This window comes from Protopterus annectens, chromosome 4.part1 (assembly GCF_019279795.1).
Source record: "Protopterus annectens isolate FY-2018-M chromosome 4.part1, PAN1.0, whole genome shotgun sequence".
NCBI classification, from domain to species: Eukaryota; Metazoa; Chordata; order Ceratodontiformes; family Protopteridae; genus Protopterus; species Protopterus annectens.
The window spans coordinates 91,615,908-91,626,547 of NC_056734.1; positions in this window are offsets into that span (position 1 = coordinate 91,615,908).

Consider the following 10,640-nt stretch of genomic DNA (forward strand, 5'->3'; position numbering starts at 1 on the left):
TTTTCTGGCTTGTTAAACTTGATTTCTGTATTAGTAGCTGTATTTAGAGCACAACCAAAAGCTGTTTGCTGAATTTCCTGTTTGCACTTAATTTTAAATCGTTTTTCTTAAAACTTGCATATTTTCTGTCCTTGACCTAGCACTCTTGTGTGGGGTCATTTACTGCACTGTTATAACTTGATATTACTTGTGAACCTCTGCTATCTCTGTAAAAACAAAACAAAAAAAATCTTGCTTTTTCCCACTTTTCTGAGAGTTAAAAAGTTCAGTTACAGGCTTGCTGTTCCTGAACTGTTTGAAAGTTTCTGTGAGGCCATTTTTGCTTGGGCTGAAGGAGGGTCTCTGTGTTCATCAGTGGCAGTGACTAACATTGAGCAGCTTCCCTGCCCCCCGGAGAGGTGGTTACTGACTTGAAACTGTAGTTTTATTGGCCACTAGGGGTCATTTCCATAACTCCTTCATTTGTCCTCAGAGGAGTGGTTTAAGGCAGTAACTTGTAGTTTATTGGCCATTTTGGGTCATTTCCTGTCTTTTCCAGCCCCCTGCTATAAAGCACGCTTTAGCGCGATTTAGCCCGATTTAGCCCGATATAGCACGGAGTTGCCACTGTTGCACACTAGGGCAGCTCCGGTTAAGCAGGTTTAAACTATTCGGGCTACCTAAAGTCCACTCTTCAAATTTTCCCTTAAAACTACCTTCCTCGAACTATACTACTGATCTAATCAGCGTATCCTATAATTAAAAAGATCATCTCTACTTGACTCCAAGTAGACTATTCTCTATCTGTTAAACGTAGCACTTGCTCCTACAGTACTTATTACCTTGATACGGCACTCTTGTCTTAGATAGTACCCCAAAAAGGCAACCCCCCATTTCTCGGTCACCCACGTCCCCCGGAATCTTTTTAAAGTTTTTTTTGTCTATTCCTTCTAGCATGTCGAGGGATCAGTTGCTAGTGTCCTCTCCTGCTCAGCTGGTGAACCTGGGAATATTGAGGCAATGTTACAATTGCCTCATGTACACAGACAACCCTCTCCTCCTCCCACAAAACACAAATACATGCGAGAGATGCAACTATACGGCCAAACTGGAGGCTGAGCTCTCTCAACATAGGACTGGCAAGACCAGTCAGGAGGAGAAGGTTACCACACACACTATAGACCCAGTCTCACATATTACCATTACAACCTCAAATCATACACATAAACACACAAAGACATACTCGGAGGCTCTGATCAAAAATCTACCAAAACAGCAGAGGCCACCAAAGCAGACACCCAAACAACCACCACCTCAGAACACAACACCTGCAACACATAGACCTCACAGTCAGAGTGTCAAACAGTCACAGCCCTTAAGGCCAAACACAATGCCAGACACACTAGTCATTGGTGACTCCATAGTCAGACACACTGACGTCCGCTCACCAGACTGAGTAAGGAGAAGGTCACAGTAAGCTGCCTGTCGGGCGCTAGAATCCGCCACATAACGCAAGCACTCAGGTCTCTCAACAGCAGGTACAAATATGACTCAGTCATTGTCCACGCTGGTGTAAACGACCTGAGACGTACCTCCTTGGACTACATGAAAAGAGACATTGAGGAGCTCTCTGATTATGTAGCCCAGACAGGTATGACCCTGACCTTGAGCAGTATCCTACCTTCACCAAGAATGATGCCACAATACAGAGATAAGATGATCAGCTTTAACAATTGGCTTAAACACTGGTGTCATTCAAAGGGGATCCAGTGTCTGTCTGCCTGGGATGACATGCTGGACAAGCCACGCTGCTTCGCAAGGGACGGCTTGCACCTGTCACCCTGGGATTCGGATATTGGCAAAGGCTCTTGCCACCCCATAGTGCCTTTTTAGGCAAGGCTCAAATTCTAAACCTACCACCCTAGAACACAAAAAGGAAAAACTAAGGGTAATGCTGCTCAATGCCAGAAGTCTAAATCTCAAAATGCACGCACTCGAGGCCCTTCTCAGTATGGAGAACATCGATGTCTGTGCTGTGACAGAAACCTGGTTCAAGGCTCCTGAGAGCACCCCAGCACTATCAGGTTTTACCTCATATCATGCGTTCCGCCCCCAAAATCTGGACAATACCAAGAAAGGAGGGGGGGGTATCCATATTCATCAAGGACACCCACACCTCAAGACTGGCGGCAACGCGCGATGCATCGGAGACCATCCAGGTGCAATTAACCATAGGCAAGACTGCTCTGCAAATTGTAGCATGTTACAGGCCACCCTCACAAACTCAGGAACCTCACATGGCCTTCCTGAAAACACTAGACGGGATAAATGTATCACCAAACACCATCATACTAGGTGCCTTCAATTACCCTAATATAGACTGGGAACACTACTCAAGCCCAAACACCCTAGCCCAAAAGTTCCTGGAATTCATAAACTCAAATGCCATGGAACAACTAGTCACCATCCCCACAAGAGGAGATAACATACTTGATCTCATCATCACGAACATGGGAGCACAATGTTCAACACCGGAGGTGTACCCCTCACTGGTGAGATCAGACCACAAACTAATCTCGCTGGAGGTCCTCATCCCACCCCACCTGAAATAAAAAGACCACAGTAAAGAACTTCTCAAAAGCCGACTTCACACTTCTAAAGACTAGTGTGGTCTCCTTTAAGGCCCCCGAGCCGGCGGAAAACAGTACTCAAGCCGCTGAATCACTTACAAATGCCTTCTACCAGCACCTGCAGGACTGCATGGATAAGGCAATCCCAAGCAAAACAAAGACTCTTTGTACCAAAGGCAAGCGTCCAGTCTGGTGGACCCCAGCCATAAACAAACTCTACAACAAAAGGAGGAAGCTACTACAAGATAGAGCAAAATCCTTAAAAGGTAAGACACCCTTGATCACTATAAGTAAAAAACTAAGAGCTCTCATAAAATCATCCAAAGCAAATTTCGAGAGAAAAATAGCTAAAGACTCAAAAGACAATCATAAGGCCTTCTTTAGCTATGTTAGAAACCTGGGAGGAAACTGCCAGATATGCTCAGAGCTAGTTCAAAATGATGTGAAGATTACTGATCCTACAGACATTGCCAACATACTGGCTGACAGGTTCAGTGCAAACTTCTCCCCCGCTCCCGCCCAAAAGAAGAGATATCTATACCAAACGATTGCAGCCCCCGAAACATCTCCAGCCCAAGTGAGAACTGCTCTCTCCAAAGCAAAAACACAGCATCCATGGGACCTGATGGTGTCCCCAGCTGTGTGCTCCATGAACTCAATGAGGAATTAAACCCACAGCTAGGACAGCTGTTTAATCAAAGTCTTACCTCTGGATACGCACCCAGGAGTGGCGCACTGCAACTGTGGTACCACTTCACAAAGGCGGTGCCTCCACCGACCCTGGAAATTACCGCCCATTAGCTTGACAAGCCTTATCTGCAAAGCCATGGAGAGGATCATAATGGACCTCATAAATAAAGACATAGGGAATTTGCAGACTTTGGATCCAACCCAGTTTGGCTTTGTCAAAGGCAGATCATGCCTTTTAAACTTGGTTGACTTTTTGAAACAGTCACCAAAGCCATTGATGAGGGAAAGGCAGTCCATACAGCCTACCTCGATCTGGCTAAGGCCTTGATACAATACCCCATTCGGGTATCATTGAAAAACTCATCAGCTTAAATGTCAACCCATACATCACAAGATGGGTTGCAAACTGGCTGAGTGACAGAACCCACAGGGTCAGAGCTGCTGGCGCCATGTCAGACTCAAAGCCTGTCACAAGTGGTGTCCCACAGGGCTCAGTCCTGGGCCCACTCTTGTTTGGCATCTACTTTTCCAAGTACAAGCAAACACAGGAGGGTTATGGCTGACAAAGTTTGCAGATGACTGCAAACTGGCCATAGTAGAAAACACATCTGACACAGATATCCTTCAGAAGGGTCTCACAGAAACGGATAACTGGTGCCAGAGCCACGGCCTAAAGTTAAATGCCAAAAAATGCATAGTCATACCCTTCGGGAAAAACAAGGTTACCCCTAGCTACCAAATAGCTGGCAATCCACTGAGCACAGAAGAAGTTATCAGGGACCTGGGGATCCAGGTTGATAGTAGTCTGTCATTCGACACCCATGTAGCTAAAGTAGTTAGGAAGACCTTCTACATTGCCCACCTTATCATGAAGGGATTCTCATCTAGATCAAGGGAGGTCATAGTCTCCTTTACTCATCACTCATCAGACCAATGATTGAGTACAATGCCCCATTCGGAATGTATCTGACCCGACACTTGCAGCAGCTGGAGAGGCCACAAAGTTCCTCACCAAAAGGATAAAGGGTCTCAAAAATCTGTCCTATGCTGCCCGACTGAAAGAACTCCAGCTCTATTCAGTCGCTACCGCTGCTCAGAGGTGACCTTTGCCTAACATACAAGGCCATGTCAAACCCAGATTTGATGAATATGCTTCACCTCAAAAATCTAGATCCATCAGAGCCACAAGGGCGGAGACTTAAACCTTGACACGGCTATTAATAGGACGTGCTGGAGGGATAGATTCATCACCCAAAGACTCCCTATGCTGTGGAACAAAATCCCGGTACATGTGAGGCAGAGCACCTCGCTGGCCTTGTTCAAGAGAAATCTTGACCAATGGATGGGAGATCGCAGATATACCCCAGGGATTACCTCAGTGTCACTGCTTGACAGAGGCACAGCAAAATAATGGGTATAGTTCCCCATACTAAAGGGGTGGCGTAAGCCACAAAACGATGGGCTAGGCTTGTAAATGCCCTCGGGCAGATAGCCTAGTATGAACCTATGAACCTATGAACCTATGAACTTCATGATAGCTGTATATTTCTGTCATAGGTATTTGCAGTCATCATAGTTGTGTTGGTGACTGACCCTCTTTGGCTAGGGTTGCCACCTTTTCATGTGTCCATAGTGGGTCCTTTTCAGGACACATATCTGATTTACAGGCTGACACAAACCCATGGTCAGTACAAGGGATAGAACTTTCCTTTCTTGCCTAATTTTAAGCTTATGCTTGTAGCAGTTTAGTAGCTTATCCTGTTTCCTGTACCATGTAGGTACTTTAGATACAGAAATAACTATTGTATGCAACTATTACAGTACATATGGGACATAATTATGTCCTACAATCCCAGGACATTTGCCACATTTAATATATTTGGTCAGGATAAAACTGCCCAAAGAGGGAGTGTCCCTCACAAACTGGAAAAGATGGTAACAGTATCATCGGCTCATGTCCATAGCATATATTTGTAATGGAGTATAGGCATATACTCTCCATATCCTTTGATCATAAAGGTTGGTAGTGGCGGAATGTGTGATTGCTATGGTCTATGTTATACACATATGTGAACACTTCAACCGCTGTATACGGGAGACCTACAGAATTCCGAAACCACAGTGTTCCGATGCACACAGTCCCAGAAACAGACTCCCATACCCCACATTACTGACATCGACAGTAACTCGCGAAGGTAACACGAACATGGAACACACACATGCACACACAGACACACTGCTACCCAACACATCCAAACAAACCATCCTACACTACGTATGAGCAGGTGGCCAAGCCCCCCTACACACCCCATGTAGGTGTCTGCACCCCACACACAACCCACTACTTTAATATTCTACATCCTAGGTTGCGCAAACAGACGCACAAAGCTAACCCACAACCACACATTACAGTCCCCCAAGAACACACACCACACACAGAACACACACACATACTACAGCCCTAAGAAATACAGGTACACACAGTAACCTACCCAAACCGCAACACCAGAAGCACTGACTAACTGTCCATTAACATTGTGAGATTACATCTCGCGCATCTGGTGTTTCTGTACTGTGTTCTTTCAGACCTTAAGCCTCGGGATTACGTGCGTTGGTATGTAAAGCAGTCGGTATGTGGTAGGTATCCCATTTATATGTACCTGCATGGTTATGTAGACGTTGTTAACCTATCTATATATCTACATATATATGTATATCCCCATATATCGACATATCCCTCTCTCTCTCCCTATCTCTCTCTCTCTATATATATATATATATATATATATGATAGTGTGTATGTGTATATATATATATATATATATATATATATATATATATATATAAAACATACACCTTTCATTGTGTACATGTCGGTTTGTCCTATTTCAACACATTCCTACCTTTTGTGTTTTATCCTGTCAGTATACACGACTGCCATTGGTACATCTCAGGTAGCTTAGAGGTATGTTATTGTGATGAATGTGTACATGGTTGCGTGTTCTAATCCTGGCAGTGATATCTTACCTCTCAGAGCAGGCACTTGTAGTGCAAGGGTGATGAACGCACATTTCAGCGGTTGTGTGTTCCACATGTTTATTATTCTGTGGAGAACTACCTATATATGCAAGCTGTGTTTAAGGTATACTATGTAACATGTACACATCTGTGAAGATTCCTGTCAGGGATACTCCCCATTATTTGGAAACACATCCCCGAATAGATTACACAAAACCCCTCACTAACACTCTGGGGAATCCTTGCAGAGTGGGTGGTGAATAGTAGCTACACCCCAGGGATCCCGCAAGTGGCTCTGCTCCACAGAGGGACAGTTAGTTGATCGATGGGGTGGCAACAGCAGACATGTTTTGCCCATGCTTATGAGTGGCCTCGGCGGTTGGCCATGTACCTACCTATGTATCTATGAACCTGTACATACAGTATGGACACATGCTGATAGCTTAATATACTGTTCAGGTATTGACTTACCTTGTGTCAATGGCAGTTGTGTGTACAACAGTTGAGGGCTACCTATGTAGGATGCAAACAGTAGACCACCTATACATGACAATTTACAGGTGGTCGTGTGTGTGTGCCATCCATGTTTGCTGTGTGTGCAGGTGGAGAAGGGTGTCAGTCCATGAGTGCCTACACTGTCAGTTTGTGTGCTATATGTTCCCTCTTTGCCAAGGCATGGGCATACTGGGCATGCCTCCGTCTGCCTACTGGGGCTAGCACAGGGTGTCCATGGTCTGAGCCCCCCTGTGCCTGTAAATCTCTTGGCAATGGTTGTGGGCTGTGAGGGCCTTCACCATTCTGTCCCTGCTGCAGCTGTTTCCGCAGTATCATATTGTGTAGCATGGCACATACTATGAAGATGTGGGCACACATTCCTGGAAAGTACTGCAAGGCTCCACCAGATATGTCCAAGCAACCAAACCATGATTTCAGCATCCCAAACACACGCTTTATGATGATTCTGGTTTCTGCATGTGCCTCATTATGGCATTCTTGTGTGGCTGTGTGTGCATTTCTGATGGGTGTCATCATCCACGGTTCCAGTGCATAGCCAGCATCCCCCAACAGGTGGCCATATGGGATGTCCCCCCTGGCAAATACCTGATACAGCTGTGAGGCATGCCAGATGTGGGAGTCATGATAACTTCCAGGACTGCCAGCACACACATCCATGATAATGCCCTGAGCATTGCACATGACCTGGCAGTTGATGGAGGGGAATCCCTTGTGATTTATGTAGCACCTACCCTGCTCACTGGGTGGTGACTTGATGTGTATGTGCTTGCAGTCTATTGCACGCAGTACCTCTGGGTAGTCTGCCACATGGTGGAAGAGACGCATATTGCTGGCCAACTCCTCCTGCATTCGGGGGAAGTGTATGTGCTCATTGGCATGTGGTAACATGGCATCCAGGAACTGATAGAGTACCCTAGATGCTGATGCCTGTGAGATCCCCATGAGATCCCCAGTTGGCCTTTGAAAGGTACCTGTGGGTAGTATTCCCAAGCTTACACATACCTTCGTGTCCACTGGGATAGGTTCCCCTCTGTTACTTCTGGCTCTGAGGCATGGCCGGCACAGCTCAACAAGTTGCTGTATGATGTCCCTGTCCACCCTGTAACGCTCTACTATCTCCAGATCATGTAGCCCCTGGTAGGTTACCCTGGGTCTGAACACTCATCCCCTCCTCCGGTGCATGAGATGGTTGTCAGCATCATCCTCCACACCACCGTCAGTCTCCAACACATGCTGGTGAATTAAAGCTATGGCAGCCCCTAAAATATACATATTAAAAGTTCCCTGTCTGTATACGTCAATGGTGCAGAGTGTCTGGGAATACACAAGTGTGTGTGTGGGGCTTTCACACCTTATACTATTGTGCAATGGATGATGCTTGTGTAATTGGGTGTGTTTGTGCTATTCTAGCTGCAGGGTATCTTAATTATTGGATTTACAGCAGGTACTGCTATTTTGGGGCTTTTGGTGTTGACTTACGCTTGTCTGCCATGATTTATCTATTGCCCTTTACTTCTATTTTCAACCTGATTCACCTCCCATTGTCAGGCATGCATCCAGCTGCCACCTTTCTTGTTTTGTGCTTCCACAACCCAGGATTGTGTTGGGAAATGTGTTATGTAGCTGATCTACAGCAAGTTTGCTTTGTTCTGCTGTGACAGTTCTCTTTTCTTTGCTGTACGTCACCTCCCCTTTCCTGTTCTGTAGGTAGCTGCTAGCAGCCTTGTTAGCTGTTGTCTATGGCCCACTGTGAGTTTCTAGGTGTTAATTACTCATTTGTACTCCAATTACCATGCTTCAGCATTTCCTTATTGTCTTCCCGTAACTTTCCTGTTTCACCTAAGTTGTGCGCCGTGCGCGCCCAGTTTCCAGCTTTTGAGCGCATTTTCATCCACGTTCATATGCACTTTCGGTCACCTTGTGTGCCCTCAGCTAAGCATAGCTATGGCTAGGTACACACCCCTATCCTGTAGCTTTGCTTAGCAACAGGCAACCTGGATTACCAATGCTCCAATGTGCTTACAGCTACGGCGGTGTACACCTCTCATGATGTCATGTTTACCTCCAGGCCACTCCTCGATGTTGTACCACTGCTCTGTGTGGTACATCCTTACACCGGTGGGACGTTTGCGATTCAGTATTACTTGACTCATTTGCATGGCATTGACTACTAATTCCTAGTTACCACGCGGAACACTGTCACAGACCCTTAGCAACCCTTGTGCCTTGGTTATGGTGTAGCATGCGTACCATTGACTATTATGGCAAAATCATGATTTGTGTTACATTGCAGTTTTATGACATCTAAATATATTTTCCTTGTGTTCCCATTTGCGCACCCATGCACTGTGGTTGTACTTTGCATTAGTGTGGCCATGACATTAAATGTTATTTTTTATGTGCTGTGTGTGTTTTTTTATGCCATTGGCTGTATATTTAGACATTGGCATATGTTAACATTGTAATACCTATGTTTGGTCCGCTTTCATGGCTCCGATGTTCTGTTTGAAAAAATGTAAACCTTTTTTTGGTTTACATTTCTGCATGCTTATGCTACACCTGCACCACTTCATGAATCGCTATATACCTTCATTTGCATTCTGCACTGCTGTACATGGGGTAATTAGCATACAAGCGCCGTGAGCTGCGCAGCTCTGGTGTACGCTGGTAGTGCACATGGAAACAGCTCTTACCTGAATCGCTCGACGGCCATATTTGGTGCTAGATCGCCGATGCTACTCTGGCGCATGGCGCAAACTTCATGAATCCCGGGGAATGTCTAAATTACTTACCTGTATGGCCTAAAAACATGTACGGATTGGCAAAATAAACACTATATAAATAGTATAAATTCCTACACTATATAAATAATAACTATGTAAATAAAAACTACAGCATCTTATTGTGATACCACAAGATTAACAGATTAAACTATAACATTTACATGTTTTATGATACATTACTCTATGTTATACACTTTTAATGTTATGAAAGTCGATGTTATGAGTTTTCAGTGTTTTAGGTTTTTGATGTTATGGTCTCAATGTTTTAAGTTTTGATGTTATGAGAATTAGATGTTTTGAAGGGGAACTATATATATATATATATATATATATATATATATATATATATATATATGGGTCCCCTTCAGTCGCTCGAACATTTACAAGTTCGATCCACACATGGCTGAGACCATATGTTCGAACTTGTAAAAGTTCGATCCTACTGAATGGAGATCTCCGTACAGAGCGGAAAGGGAATATTTCCCATTTTTGCAATGTAGTGCAATCTCAGAGTTGGTATATTTAAGTAAGGGGGGTGTGGGGGCACAGGGGGCCCTGTTATAGACATTTAGTTTTGTGTTTTATGTGTTTTTATTTCAGTGTTCAAACTTTTACGAGTTCGAACATATGGTCTCGGCCATATGTGGCTCGAACTTGTAAACGTTCAATCTACGGAAGTAGATTCATATATATATATATATATAGAGAGAGAGAGAGAGAGAAAGATATATATATTAGATATAGATATATATATGGGTCTAGGACTGTTCACTGAAAGCACATTTCACTGAAACACATTTGACTGTGCACAATTCACTGAAAACACATTTCACTGAAACACATTTAACTGAAAGTTATATATGGCCTTTTCCCCACTGTAGTGTGACCCTGGAGTTAGTATATATAGTAAGGGGGTGGGGGGGGGCGCAGCCCCCCACCTATTTTAAATATTTTAAACTATATAAATGGATACTTGCAATTCCAATAAATTACTCTTTTCTGAACATAATATATATCCTATGCC